Source organism: Schistocerca piceifrons, chromosome 1 (genome assembly GCF_021461385.2).
Source record: "Schistocerca piceifrons isolate TAMUIC-IGC-003096 chromosome 1, iqSchPice1.1, whole genome shotgun sequence".
Taxonomy (NCBI): Eukaryota; Metazoa; Arthropoda; class Insecta; order Orthoptera; family Acrididae; genus Schistocerca; species Schistocerca piceifrons.
Window position 1 is genome coordinate 519,559,600 of NC_060138.1, and position 16,245 is coordinate 519,575,844.

A 16,245-nucleotide genomic window follows, 5' to 3' on the forward strand; every position below is an offset into this window, starting at 1 on the left:
CTATTTCATCAAACATGAAAGGTATGATGTTCAGACCAATTTGGTAAAGTGAAACACTTGCACACAATCAGGATGGGCAGGGGCAAGATGAACACAAGATAAGAGTCATTGAGGGCAAAGTATTTCCGTAGAGGAAAGGAGCAATCTGCACTGACACACTACATAGACGATTCCACACGTCTCGGGATAATGTCACTGAGACGCCCGCTAAACCCGCTGGGCAGAACAGGTACTTAGTATTGTGGGAAAGGCCACATAAGGTTGGGGTCAGTTTCACCGTCTAATTGTAAATTATAGTAATTTAATAACATTTTTACAACCAAAGCGGCACATACAAGGACCTTTACCGCATGCAACTCTTTCACGGCTGAAGGCCTCCAAACAAGAAATCTTAACAAATCAACAAGATAAAAATCGAATTAAGACAGCAATAAAATAATTAAAAAAAACATCACAGCAAAGTAGATAGAACAAACATATGCAAGGTGCAATACCAAAGGCTGAAGGCCAAAATTAAGTTTCAAAATTTTAGAATACATTACCATAGACTTTTAAAGGTAGATGGCCAGAATGTTTAAAAACAAGAAATCTTGAAAAAAAGCAAGATAAAAAATGCAAATAAAAGGCAAATAAAGTAAATAAAAAAACATATCACGGCTAAGTGGAAAGCGTTAAGGCAAAGCAAGTAGAACAAATATATGCAAGGTGAAATACCAATGGCTGAAGGCAACAATTACGTTTCGAAATTTAAAAATATATTACCATAATCTTTTAAAGGCAGAAGGCCGCAATATGTCAGCTTGAAAGATGAATTAAAGAATTAATTTTGCAAAATTTTTAAGAAAAAAGAAAAATAACAATAAGCCTTAAATTTTAAGCAGATAATAAAACACCGATGGCACTCAAAAGCCTCCAGACAGGTCGGTCTGCCCTCGTTCACTTAGGTGAGACACGTGGCGAGCCCAACTGCACTTGATCCGTCGGAACCCAACCAGGGGACAGACACGGACCGACCGACACAACGACTTGCTTCCCATCAATCAGTACATGAGAACTCAAACAGAAAATGTTACGGACGTAATTATCCACAATCAAATATGTACAAACACTCGTTGTTGGTCACAGGAAAACCTCCCCAACAGCGAACCACCGAAACGAACCACAGCATGAATGGACGAGGCTCTGGTACTTAAAAACACACTCAACTTAGACGTCCTGGGTCGGCGAGCCGCGAAGCTCGTAGCGATCGGAGAGCTCCACACACGCTCCGACACTGCGCGGGGACCGGCAGCTGACCCAGCGACTGCACCACGCCGAGATAACTTAACTGATCCGCAGCAACCGACCGACTGCATGCTGGTCCGTCGCGACTGCACTACTGGTGCGTCTCTTTCTCAATTCTAGACGCACGACGGCGGAAATATTGGCTCGGACCCAACCATGCACAGGAAACACGCCCACTGGCTAAACGACATCTCTGCACCAGGAAAGGGCCGACCCAACTTCCACAAGATGGTAGCTGCAAGGGCCCAGAAGTGCTCTGAGATCCAGTTACACGTCGCCCGATGAGAAGATCGACCTCTCAGAGGCAGTACGCAGACAACATTTGAGATAACTTGTCAAGGAAATAATGCCAACTTCACACACAACCTGACAAACACTTGCAGTAAGCCCTGAACGATGCCTAACAGTAACTAAGCACAGACGAAGACAATCGGGAATCGATGCACGCACACACACAGCCGACTCATGAACGATCGGCGAGCCAAAACACGTCGTCCGGTAGGACGACCGACCGACGATCCACCAAGACCGTGGCCCGGCTCAAGTGATGCGTGGCGGCAATGGTCGGGCGAGCCATGTCGACGCAGACCTCACTGCTGCTCCAACCCGACTGCACTAGTGCCACTCTGCAGCTCCCGACTGGTAGGTCCGGACTGCGCTCCAGAAGCGTTCAAACCGACTGGCGGACCCTAACTCGCCACTCGAACTGCGACCAACTAACTTACAACAGACAACGAGCGGGAAGTAATAACAGTCCAGCAAAGATACTACCAGAAGGGATACATCGATACACGTTGCTAACGCCGCACACGGTCAGGCAAAGCAGCAACTCAGTGACAGTAGTAATTTAAATTAACGTAGTGAAGTGGAAGTACGTTAAAAACAGAGTGTAAAATAGATTATGGCGGGAACACGAGCCACACACGGCTCAATCACCATCGCGGATTTTAGAATATAGTACTGGATGAAACTCACGATGCTAACGTGTTTACAGACGCTCTTGTTTAAGTTATAATCAACGGTAAACATCATTATTTGTTATTACATGCTTACCTTTTGAATATTCCCACTCAACGTGGTGGGTGATTTATCAATAGCCATTAACACGTATTTTAGTCGGAAATTGTCTTTTCTATTGTTACTGATGTAGAATAAATTTATACCTCTTCTTTAAAGTGCAGTAAACTTACCTTCAGCTGGTGTTCAATGCATGTTACTCTTGGCTCACATTGTGGAGTATACAGACATGCATTTAATTGGACTGAAGTGCCAAAGAAACTGGTACACCAGCCTAACATCACGTAGAGCCACCGCGAACTCGCAGAAGTGCAGCAACATGACGTGGCAATTACCCGATTAATGTATGAAGTAGTACCGGAGAGACCTGACGTCACGAATCCTGCAAGGCTGTCCATAGATCTCTTCTGAACAGCACCTTGCAAGGCATCCCAGATATCCTCAATAATGTTCATGTTGGTGGCTAGCGGAATTGTTTAAATTCAGAAGAGTGTTCCTGGAGCCACTCTGTAGCAATTCTGGACGAGTAGGGTGTCGCATTGTTCCGCTGGAATTACCCAAGCCCGTCTAAATGCACAATGGATATGAATGGATGTAGGTGAACAGACAGGATCCTTATGTACATGTCACCTGTCAGAGTCGTATATAGACGTATTAAAAGTTCCATATCAAACTGCACACGCCCCACACCATTATAGAGCCTTCACCAGCTTGAACAGAGCCCTGCTGACATGCAGGGCCCTTGGGTTCATGAGGTTGTCTCCATACCATGTACACATTCTTCCGCTAGATACAATTTGAAACGAGACTCGTCCGACCTGGCAACATGTTTCCAGTCATCAACAGTCCAATGTCGGTGTTGACTGGCCCAGGCGAGGCGTAAAGCTTTGCGTCGTGCAGTGATCAAGGCTACAAGAGTGGGCCTTCGGCTTCGACAGCCTTCTCCACGATGTTTCGTTGAATAGTTCGCAAGCTGACACTTGTTGCTGGCCCCAGCACTGAAATCTACAGCAGTTTGGGAAGGGCTAGCACTTCTGCCAAGTTCAAAGATTCTCTCTAGTCGTCGTTGGTCCCGTTCTAGCAGGACCTTTTTCCGGCTGCAGCGATGTCGGAGATTTGACGATTTAAGGGTTGCGTGATATTCACGGTACGCTCGTGAAATGGTCGTACGGGGTAATCCCCACTTCATCGCTACATCGGAGATACTGTGTCCCGTCGCTTGTTCAGCGACTATAACACCACGTTCAAACTCACTTACATCTTGATAACATGCCATTATAGCAGCAGTAATCGATCTGCCAACTGCGGCAGACATTGTTGTCATATATAGGAGTTGCGACCGCAACGCCGTATTCTGCCTGTTTACATATCTCTGTATTTGAATACGTAAATCTATACTAGTTTCTTTGGCGCTTTAGTGTACGTAGGAGGTTGGTTTGAAATTTGAAATGTGTGGGAAGCTTCGATGGGACCAAACTGCTGAGGTCATAAGTCGCTAGACTTACACACTACGTAATCTAACTTAAACTAGCTTACCCTCAGGACAACAAACACACACATGGCCGTGGGTGGACTGGAGCCTCCGACAGGAGAAGCGGTTGGTTTGAATATACATCATCTGTGGATGTATTTACAATTCATAGACAGTTTTTAGTAGAATGAATCCCGGGAATAGAAGGGAAACGTGAGTAGATTCTATAGCAAATACTTACTTTCATGCATGGGTACCAACTTTATAGGAATAATGTTCACAGTGTTTGCCGTTCTTACCTTGAGAATGTGTGATCTTTACGCAGTGCAATTTAATTAATATGGACACCAGTTTAATTTGTACTTATACATTTTTGTTATCAGGATAAGTTACGTAATGTCCGTCTCTGCGTGTACGATGGGTGTCAAACGTTACCCACTGGCAGTGCAACGCCAAGGACATCATATCGGCGTGTTTACCAATTTAAGTATCTACTCCGCAGAAAATATAACAACATGTCTATGCGGCGAGGTTAGGGGAAATTTCACAATCGTGACACGGCAGGCGCCGCCAACAGTGGATTCCATATGAAGATGGTATCTGGTGTTTCGTACATGTTACGTGGAGCGTGCAAGGGATAAAGCCCTGCAGTCACAGTATTCTCTCTGCCCTCGGTGGCTCAGATGGATAGAGCGTCTGCCATGTAAGCAGGAGATCCCGGGTTCGAATCCCGGTTGGGGCAGATATTTTCAACTGTCCCTGTTGATTAGGGTCTTGATTTAATTATCAGTGTATTTAACAAGAGTGTCACAGACGTGAATGTTGATGCTGGCTTTCCACTGGTGGGATGCAGATGTCACACTGGTGTGAAGCTGGCGTCGCATTGCCCCTACCATTGATCGAATAATATTTTCAAATCATAATTTCTTACAAAATTTAATCAAAGAGTCTTCTCACCACAGAGCGCAGAACTCGAATATTTCCTGTTGGGTGATAGCAAAGAGTACTTTACGGCATTGGCTCCCTACCAAGCTCGTATTTATCGTGAATCTCTCTCCCAGCACGAAGTCCCAAGCGACTGAAAAGAAAGCATGAGTGCCTCCAGCATATAAGAAGGGTAAAAGAACGGATCCAGTGACGCCTGTGTGCTGTGGATGACACGGCGGCCTGTTCGGAAGGAGTTTAGTCTAGTTTAGTTTATTTGACACGCTGCCCCACTGCAGGCTGTGAGGGTAAGAGCACATGGAATAAGTTCACAAATATGTGAGTGACTCGAAGACTTCATAAATAATAGTACACAGTGTGTTGTCCTGGACGGCGAGTGTTCATCAGAGACTAGGGTATCGTAAGGATCGCCTCGGGGAAGTACGATAGGACCGCTGTTTTTCTCTATATGTATAAATGATTGGGAGGACAGTGTGGCAGCAATCTGCGGTTTTTTGCTGATGATGCGGTGGTCTACGGTAAGGAGTCGAGGTTGAGTGACTGTAAGAACATACAAGGCGACTTAGACAAAATTTCTAGTTGGTGTGATGAGTGACAGCTAGCCCCAACTGTGGAAAAATGAAAGTTAATGTGGATGAGTACGAAGAACAAACCTGTACTGTTCGGATACAGTATTAGTAGTGTCCAACTTGACTCAGTCAAGTCGTTTAAATACCTTGGCGTAACGTTGCAATGCAATACGAAGTGGAACTAGCATGTGAAAACTGTGGTAGGGAAGGCAAATGGTCGTCTTTGATTTATTGGGAGAATCTTAGAAAAAAGTTGTTTACCTTTACGGGAGACCGCATACAGGACGCTGGTGCGACTTATTCTTGAGTGTTGTTCGAGTGTTTAGGATCTGTACCAGGTCGGATTGAAGGAAAACGTCGCAGCAGTTCAGAGGCTGGCTGCTAGATTTGTTACCGTATGTTCGAGCAAAACAAGTAAGTGTTACAGGGATTCTTCGCAAACTAAAGTGGATATCCCTGGACGGAAGGTGACGTTCGTTTCGAGAAACACTACTGAGAAAATTTAGAGAACCAGAGTTTGAAGCTGACTGGCGAACGGTTTTACTGCTGCCAACATATAAGATAAGAGAAATTAGGGCTCATACGGAGTCGTACAGGCTGTCGTTTTTTCCTCGCTCTGTTTGCGGGAGGAACAGGAGGGGAAATGACAAGTCGTGGTACAGGGTACCCTTGGCCACGCACCGTACGGTAGCTCGCGGGTTGTCTATGTAAATGTAGAGGTGGGGAGGGAAGGAAGCTCGATACAGCTTGGATAAGCTCACCCATTCATGCTCTTCCTCCCGTCCCCTCCTTTCCCCTCTCTTGGGAGACATTAGCTCATAGACATCTCCGGTGTAACTGCGTGCATGCCTGTATAATTTCTGTACGACATCAAATCATTTGAAGTTTGTATGTCTCCCACTGCCCCTCTATTAGTGTCCACAGTGAACCTGGCCGAAACAGATAATTTTTTGGCACTACGTACAGAAGTTAGTGCCCTACCTACGACGACACAAGCCCTCTATCTACGACATCATAGTTAAGACATCACAAGCCGCACCCCATTTTCTGTGAGCAAATGATCATGTCACAAGCTTGCACACTTCACATGACGTTGGCGAGATATTCAAAATACCAAAGAAATTGCCAATTGCAATGCAATAGTAAACCAGTCATTAAAACGAAGTAACCTGTCAGCATACAGCTGCCATTTTTAAAAGAATCGGAATGATCTGAATTTTATACACCATGTTCAAGAGTATCTGATTGACTTGTATTATTTGTTAATATATGTAATTTTCACTTACATTGTGTCAATTGGCGTCATGCACAGAAGTATCTGAATGATCAGAAATTTCTGCCATATTCGAAAGTTATTAGTTTCTCAACATCTGGATGATGATAATGCTGATTCCACAACTGATGTTCAATTAACAAAAAACAGCAGCAGTTACATTTATAGAACATTGTTTATTTCACACGACCAGTTTCACCCTTGACATTATGCTATTACGGAAAACAAGTTATGCTTTACAAAGTAACGTCAAATGATCATTTCACGTTACTTCTCTACAACATAACATGCATGTGGTAATGGCCTAATATAAAAGCCAAAACCAATAGGTTAAGCTTAATAAATCTCTAAAAAAGCAGCTATAGCATCTTTTCATTAATATTCAAAAATATCTAAGTAACAATAGTTATTTGTCAAAAATGAAACTCATGCATGTATGCCCAGACGCCCACTACCCACCTACGGCACCCACCCACCCAACCACCCACCCACACACACACACACTCACATACATACGCACACACATTCAGATATCCCAGTATTTTATCATCGTTTAAAATGAAGCAGCTAACCATAGTCCAGCATCTTGCCAGCAATTAAAATGAAACACCTAATCACAATTTATCCACAGAGCATACATCTTAGATATATACAAAACTCCACATTGATCTCTGTGTTATAATTTATATGAGCCACTTGTCTTATTTATCAAATCCTGTAAATGTTGTAACGTACATGTTAAGGTGGACTTGTCAATGACATAGCTCGATTTCGGTACCACATTTGGTGTAAGCTGCAATGGACAGTTATTGGAATTGACGCGGCTTGAAAACCGATACAATTTATTTTAATGTTATTTATCATAGTAAACTAAGCATGTAAGGAGACCTATCTCAATATAGTTGATACATGAATTTTATTTTAATCGCTATGAGAATAGTTGCCTTGCAATACCAAACATCAAAACAGTCCTCTGCTACACACCTGATGCACTGGGTTACCTGTTTTGCTTTCCAAGGCCACTAATGCGTTCTGGACCACTACAGCTGTTATCGTACAGTTCATTGCACCAAGAGTCACGAGCCAATAACTTGTACAATAATCCCTGGTGTTCTTGTTTTTACAGTTCTCACCACTACATCTCAACACGTTTCATTTTTGTCTTTGTTATTCTTAATCTTGTAGAAGAAATATAAAACGAACATGGCCAGTGTCACACAACAGTAGCATAGCATTACATTACATGAACTGGTTTTACATAAAATTTACTACAATATTCTCACATATCTGTTCATTTAGGTAATCCTTCTCTATGTTATCTGTACTTTCCATTGTTCTGTTACCACTTCAGTCTACTCGTACACAATATTTCAATTTATCCTCAAACACTCCAACACTAACATTTTTCTGCTTATCTTTTAGGGCTATTTTTTTCTACACTACCTCTGTTGCTCCTTTATTCACCGATATGCTCCTGCTTTCGTTTACGACCTCTGGACTTCAGTTTAGTTCGTAAATATGATCCTCACTCTCCCGCATTTTATCATCATGTTCATATAATTTACTGTCATTACAAATAATTTTTCCTAACGTCTTCATTTCAATATTTTCAACCACTTGATACATTTGGTCATTTTCAGTATTTACCCTTCTACAAAACATAGTCAACTCACAGTTCGATATGCCTACGTCATTTTTAATTTCCCTTTTAGAATTTTCACAAGATATGGTCAACTGATGAATTTGCTCATCAAGTTACCTACTAGTTTCGTCCATTTTATTATTAGTTTGTTCACCGATTCCTTTCAACTCGCTACACAAATCGTCGTTCCACCATGTAAGATCACTCGCGGAGTGAGTCTCTAGCCCAAAACGTACTCTGCTGTTACTCCTATGGCTAGTATGCTGTCCAATGATATCCCAGTCGACTGACAGTTGAAAATATTCTGTTCTCTGTGATGTCAGGGCTACTCTCTCACCAATAAATACACCAGTATTCTCTAAGTGTGATGCACATGACGCTATTTCAACGATACCATGCTAATTCTTCTCTGTAGTGTAGAAAGTCAGACTGGGATGAATACAATGGATTCTATTTTGTTGGAGTAAGTAGAGAATTAGATGGAAGAAGTTTTCCCGACGTGGTAGTGCTGAGTCGTCAGGGCGTCTTACAGATTACAGAGACTCATTATGGGGCTGACGAGCAGTTCTGTCCATCTATCCATACACTGTTTCACAATAAAGTAAAATTTATCCACAAAATGATGTAATTAGAAATATTTGAAACCAAATATGTAGTTCGGAAAAACTCGCAGGTGACACCGTTAGCAAAAAGAATGAAAATCTAAACGTTGCACAAGCTCTCTTACAGACGGATGCCGAAAATTACATAAGATAACATGAAAATGAGAGTTTTCTACGGTATCTGGGAGGAATTTACAATATCGAGAATACCGACCAGAAATAGCGACAGGATACACGAGATGTTTACGAGATTATGGAAAAGTCCATGTAAATATATGAAGTCGCACAGGAAAAATACTGGATACCGAGATTGCAGTACGTGTCACAAATAAAATTGAAGGAAAGAAGGAACATAAAAGTTTATCGACCGATCGACAAGTAGGTCGTTGGAGACGGAGCATAAGCTCAGATTATGGCATGATAGAAAAGAAAATCGGCCGTGTCTTTTTCAGTTAAATCATTCCGAAATTTGCTTTAAGCGATTTAATGAAAAAATGGAAAGTCACTTTACGAATGCATGCTGGCAGGGCCATCATCTTTCCTCAAGTGTCCACAGTGTTACCACTGTGCCAACTATGTTAAGCGTTCCTTCTTTTGTGCTACAGTTTTTCAGTGCAACTATTATGTAATATCTGCTTTCACTCGCTGATGACGTTGCTGTCTGTGCATTTCAGAAAAAGAAACGCACAGACCTGTTATGAACTGGCTTGTACATTTAACGAATAAGCATTACGCAAGCATCTTCAGTCGTTGTAAACACTAGTACAGTCGGTCAACAAGCCGGAATCCCAGACGCTGTTTCCTCTCAAGTGCCTATTACGCAACAATAACAGCCCATCTTGTGGAACTAATATATGTTTGCACTGGAAACATTTTTAGATGCCGAAATATGACATTCATTATTCAGTACTGTGTGAAATATCAGACATTCCTAAGAAAGTGAAACCCATTGTTTACTGATGTGCTAGTGTGTTCAATAGCTGCGTTTCGGTAGCGTCATCGTAAGTGAAGCAAAGAATTTCCGGTAAACACAGGGTACTCTAAGTAGCCAGGAACTATTCACCAACAAAGAGGAGGCATTTTCCTCGCATCTTCAAGGTCTCACGGAACACGCGATCCGAGACTAATACTTTAACCGGAGCAGGCGAGGCCACAGTCTGCTCCATCGCCGCGACAGGACCGTAGACTGTTGCTGGTGGAACAGCATCACGCAATAACCCGAGGTTTGAATATGCTCAGCTTCTTTCAACCTCTTTAACTTAATTTCGCTTTAACAATTTCTACAATATTGTGTTCATTTCATTTATTCCAAAATACCGTCTTCCATCTTACTCACTGATGGAGCTGCCTCAAAAGACATAAGAGACAGTACATTCACTTCCTGACCAGGTAACATTGAACTTTACTTTATTACATTGCCTATATCATCGTCATATTGTGAGGATTGTGCTACAACACAGTTGTACTGAAGCAGCGAGACATCGCCTTGTTCTGAATAATGCATATTGCACTGACTACTAAAATTTTAAATCTTTTCTCTTATCTGTAAGTCTTTTCAGACTATGAATAACAATGAATCCTATAAATTTCAACTATTCACATCCACCATAATACGTTCTATGGGAATAGTTATCATAAGTTTTTTCTTTATTCCCTGAAATAAAGTTGCATAATAATCTGATCATCAGCGATGAATAGTTACGTCACACATTTGCTTAGAGAGTGTTTCCTCATTTCCCTTACATTGTCTGCATATATTCGGCACCTTGTTATTAAACTTTCTCTACCGATATTCTCTAATTCACAACGTCAGGCCTACGTTACACTATTATGTGAAACTGTTGCTGATATAAGACGTCTGTGGGCTACGGAAGAAGAGAAATGCTTTACATGCCAACAGTTGGTCTACAAATGGGAAGAATTGTACGCATCGGCATTCCTGCTTAATGATGGCACAGAAACTAGCAAATGCCTGTAATTGTCCTTTAAGAGAGTCTATGGCATAACTGGAGACCTGACATAATCAGTTTTGTTCAACAGCCACACCAAGAAACACATCAGTTGTCTGTTTTACTTTGAAACAGAAATGTAGGTATACTGCCGGCTTTAAAGTTTGCAACACTAGGAAGAATATCAGCAAATTTTCCTCATTTTTCATAGAAGAATATATAATCAAGTTCACAGATGTATTCAGGGTTGAAATCTGATATACAGAGCTTCCACATCAGGCAGCAAAATGGGCTGTAACTCTGCTGGACATCAAGTCGAACTGTGCTTGGACTATACACTTGGGGACGTATCCCACAAAGCTTCCACTCTGTGTTAGATACATGAAACTTAAGTGCTGCCGAATGTAGACCCACCAATCTCTCGGCAACGCATTACCAGATGCTTACAGCGAGTGTGGAAAATGGGCTGACCAGGGCAACACTCAATACCGACTCTATCATGTAGGCAAGAACAGCACAGAGAACATGCAGCCTTGTGTAGTAACGCCCCAGAGACCTCTGAGGCAGAGCACAGCCTCCGGCCTTAGCTCGTCAGAAACGTGACGCTTGCTATCGAAACTATCGCCTACAAGAATCAGATGTGTCTGTTCTGTATCCAAAACAGCCCGTATCGTCACATGTACTGGGCTCATCAGATGATCGCGGATTTTATTTGTCAACATTCGTTCCTTTTAAGGTCCCCATACACGGACACACCCATCCTGATGCTATGCGCAGAGCCGGAACTCGTCTGAAATGATAACGTAGAGCCACTCTTGCGGTCACTGCTGTCGTTGGGTGCCCCAATGTCCACACGCGTCTGCAGCAGCAACGGTCACCATAGTGACAGTCTGTAGTGTTATAGACGTCTTTGCAGTACCTCTGTGGATACTTGTCTTGCTTCGAAAATATCCATTTACTGATGCAAGGTACATGATTTAGAGGTATGAAACCTCATAGCCGAGCGAGCAGTCACTACGACTCTTGTCTCGGGCGGTAGTCGCGTGGGAGGTTGAGATCCTTTCGAAACCCATCGATTCCACATTCAAGCGACAGCCATGAAGTACCGACCAACGAGAGTGGCTATGTCGCAGAACGGTAAACAGCTGTCGCGATAAGCTACCACCATTCTGCCATCGGATTCCTACAAATGATAGACGTTTCTTCTTCTTGACGCGGCCTGCAGTGAATTCCTCTCCTGTGTCAACTGTTTCATCTCATAATAGTACTAGCAACCTGTGTCCTCAATTATTTGCTACATGTGTTCCAGTTGTGGGGCGGCGGGTGAATAATTGTTAATGTTCCTATTATTTATTTAATGCTGTTGTTTGCCGTTCTCAACACTGGCTCTCTAACTACAATATTGGCAACCAGAAAGTGATTAGCAAAACGTGAAGCCTGTAATTAGAATTCCTAGTGCCCACTTCATCTGAGAAATACATTTATAGCTACAGATTATAGCTCTGAGGAATTAGGAGATTGTCTGGGATTCATAATCAAAAACCATTCTCTCTAAAATGTTCACTGTATTCTGAAATTCACAGACCAAAAAGAATCCACACAATCCAACTACCAGAGCAATTCAGAGTCTAATGCGCTGATGCAACTATAACTGTTCAAATTAAATGTTTAAGTGAATGCTCGCCATAATTTGTTTGCCGTTCTCAACACTGGCTCTCTAACTACAATATTGGCAACCAGAAAGTGATTAGCAAAACGTGAAGCCTGTAATTAGAATTCCTAGTGCCCACTTCATCTGAGAAATACATTTATAGCTACAGATTATAGCTCTGAGGACAGTCATTAAACGCCACGCTAATAATGGTAGAATGTCTGTCCTGCGGCGGCACGTGAAAATACGACATACGCAAACTAAAGATAGGTCATTAACGTCATCCCATAATTAACACTTCACTCGAAAACGATTTCATGGTTACGCGTATGCCGAGTAACTTATTACTGCATCCGAGGCTGTTTATATCAACGATACCGACACGACGCGACTCCCGGCACAGGTGGTGCGCTAATCAGTGTCTGGAGAGAACTGGGGTCTTTTTCTTTCTCGCGCAGCATTCTTACATATGAAGCCGCGGTGCGGACAGCTAAGGGAACGCCTGATCAAATCTGCTCTCCCGACTAGCCGCTGGTCTAGTAATGCACCACTTTAAGTTATCGAATAAATCATTGCTTCCTTTGCTGATGGCCGATGAAGCTTTCAATTTAATTGTGCAATCAGCACACAAGTAAGTAATCATAATAAAAGTTTGACGTGGCTAAGTCAAATATTTTGGCCGAGAGAATTAATTTAATTACACTACACGCAGTAGACGAGCTCTAAACTTGCTCTTTGGAGATACGCTATAGCTATAGTTTTATAGTTATTCTGTTGAAACTTCTCAAATTTTTATGATTATAGCGGATCTCCCTTCTACTTAAATTTAAACATCCTAGCTTTATTGATTCGCCTAGTTAATCTATCTTGCTTCCTTAATTTCTAAGACAAAAACCAGAAAATCGTGAATTTCAACCGAAATTTTAATTTGTGAGATCCATAATACTGTTTCTACTAAATTATTATGCAAAAGGAATCTAAATATAAATTTTTAAGTTTCTAGCTCTTTTCTGTTACAGAAAAACATCCAAATTTCGAAAATGGTTAAAGTTATTGAACTCATATCCTACACATATTGATTTTGTATTACTCCTGACATGCTAGAAACGTTTCAGGTTATTTACTTCATTTTAAAGTATTGCGCAATATTTATGACATCAGAGCTAGTTACAGCGGACTAGGCTGTCACACAATGGAAAGACTGATGTGAATTTTATAAGGCGTGAGTATGCTGCTTCACTACACAGTCTCTGTCTCCTCTAGACTTTTTATCCTCTACAGCTCCCTCTAGTACCACGGAAGTTGCTCCCTGACGTCTTAAAAGATGTGTTTCTCAAATACTCCTGACCTCGCCGATTCTACCACGTCTCAAATGATTCAGTCCTCTTCGGTTCTGCTTTCTCACAGTCCCAGATTCACTACCATACAATGAAGTGGTACAAACGTACATTCTCATAAATTTCTCCTCAAATTAAGACATGTGTTTGATACTAATAGACTTTTCTTGCCCAGGAATGCCCTTTATACCAGGGATAGTTTGTTTTTTATATCCTTCTTGATTCAGCCGTCATGGATTATTTTGATGCCTGAAAGCAGTACTCCGTAACGTTATCTACTTCGTGATCACAATCCCGATGTAAAATTTATTGTTGTTCTCATTTCTGCTACGTCTCGTTACTTTAATCTTACTTCAAATTACCCTCAGTTTATATTCTGTACACAATAGACTGTTCATTCCATTTAACGTATCCTATAATTATTCGTCACTTTCACTGAGGATAGCAATGTCATCAGTGAATCTTATCATTCATACCCTTTCACATTGATTTTTAAGCCCAGTCTTGAATCTTTCTATTATTCGGTCAGTGCTTCTTCGATGTATAAATTGAACAGTAGCGGTGAAAGACCACATTCCCGTCTTACACTTTTTTTACCCTAGCACTTTGTTTTTGTCTTCCATTTCTATTATTCCCTCCAGGTTCTTGAACATACTGTATATTACCCGTCATTTCCTATAGCTCATCCCTATTTTATTCAGAATTTCGGATGTCTTGAACCACTCTGTACTATCAAACCCTTTTTGCAGGTCGAGAGTTTCTAAAAACGTGTCTTGATTTTTCTTCAGTCTAGCTTGCATTATCAACCACAACGTCAGAATTGCCTCTCTGCTGACTTTACCTTTTCTAAAGCAAACTACTTGTCACATAACACATTCCCAGTTTTCTTTTCCATTCTTCTGTATATTATTCTTGTCAACAACTTGGGTGCGTGAATTGTAAACTTAACACTACAATATTTCTAACATTTCTCTGGCCTTCCTATCTTCTACACTTTGTGGACGATATGTTTTCGGAAGTCTGGTGGTTCGTCGCCAGTTTCATGCACCACACACTAGCGAGAATAGTTGTTTTGTTTTCTCTCTCTCCATCCCTTCAGCCTCACTTTATCTTCAGTCATTTTACATTAGTTTCATTTACTGCATTTTCCTGCTTCATCACTGTCGACTTCTGTTTCTCCTTCTATGCGAGGCATAAGACTATTTTCTCCCAAACGACAGACATTCAGATGCGGTTTCCACTGCGTAACTTTTCCCTTTAACCATAATGTTAGGCTGCCCTGAAATCCTAATCATTTGTTTGTTCCACTCCTGTTAGATTACTGCTGTTGATCACGGGATCCTTAAAGATGGGACTGATGGAGGATGCCGAAAAAGTTCAAAGAAGAGCAACTCGTTTTCTGTATTTATCATGAAATAAGGGAGAGATGGTATTGCGTATGATAAGCGAGTTGGGATGGCAAAAATTAAAACAAAGGCGTTTTTCGTTGAGGCCAGATCTTTTCGTGAAATTTCAACCACCAACTTTCTCCTCTAAGTAAGAAAATATTTTTTTGTCACCAAGGTACATACGGAAAAGTGATCATCCTAATAAAATAATAGAAATCGGAGCTCGTACAGAAAGACTGAAATGTTCATCTTTCCAATGTGCACTTAGAGAGTGGAACGGTGGAATAATAGTGTGATGGAGACACTCTGCCTGACACTTAAGTGTGAACTGCAGAGCAGTCTCAGTTTCCGATACAGCACTTTGAGACAGTAATTAAGTTCAGAATCTTTCACTGTAGCAAAGAAACGCTAATAATAATTCAAATAAAAAGTCAGCTTTGCAGTATTAGATCAAAGGGCATCAAGCCACTGTCGAGTACGAACAGGTAGGTTGATGAGCGACTTGCATTTATAGTTTAGTTTGTTAAAAGTGAAAGGCAAGGTAGAAAACTACGGGAGAGTGTAAACGGACACGTAAGAAATAAGAATTTTGATATTGACTGGGTACTGAACTGCACTCCTCTTATTCAATAATAATTTACATAATAGCAAACTTATTATTTCCAGCCGGCCGGTGTGGCCGTGCGGTTCTAGGCGCTTCAATCTGGAGCCGCGTGACGGCTACGGTCGCAGGTTCGAATCCTGTCCCGGGCATGGATGTGTGTGATGTCCTTAGGTTAGTTAGGTTGAAGTAGTTATAAGTTCTAGGGGACTGATGACCACAGATGTTAAGTCCCATAGTGCTCAGAGCTATTTGAACCATATTATTTCCAGCTATTTCCGTATTTATAATTTTTAAGGAAAAGGGTAGAATATGCTGCAAATTACCATGAAGAAGACGCTGTATATAGCGCAATATACAAAAATAACGTGGGCAGTTGTACTAGTATTGTCAACAGATATTATTAGGCACTACAGAGGAAGGGGGACGCGTTTCTGACCGGTTGAAAACAACTTGGAAAGAATGGTTTAAGGCATTGTGCCTGCTATTGCGATGTACTTCTGATTTACAGTAGAC

At 41.6% G+C, this 16,245-nt stretch overlaps 1 non-coding gene across 1 annotated transcript; it reads left to right on the forward strand.

Moving 5' to 3' along the window:
* The first annotated feature begins 4,439 nt into the window (after window positions 1-4,439).
* Trnat-ugu lies at window positions 4,440-4,514 on the forward strand. The gene has a single exon. It is a non-coding gene; the product is annotated as a tRNA-Thr (tRNA).
* The last annotated feature ends 11,731 nt before the right edge of the window (window positions 4,515-16,245 follow it).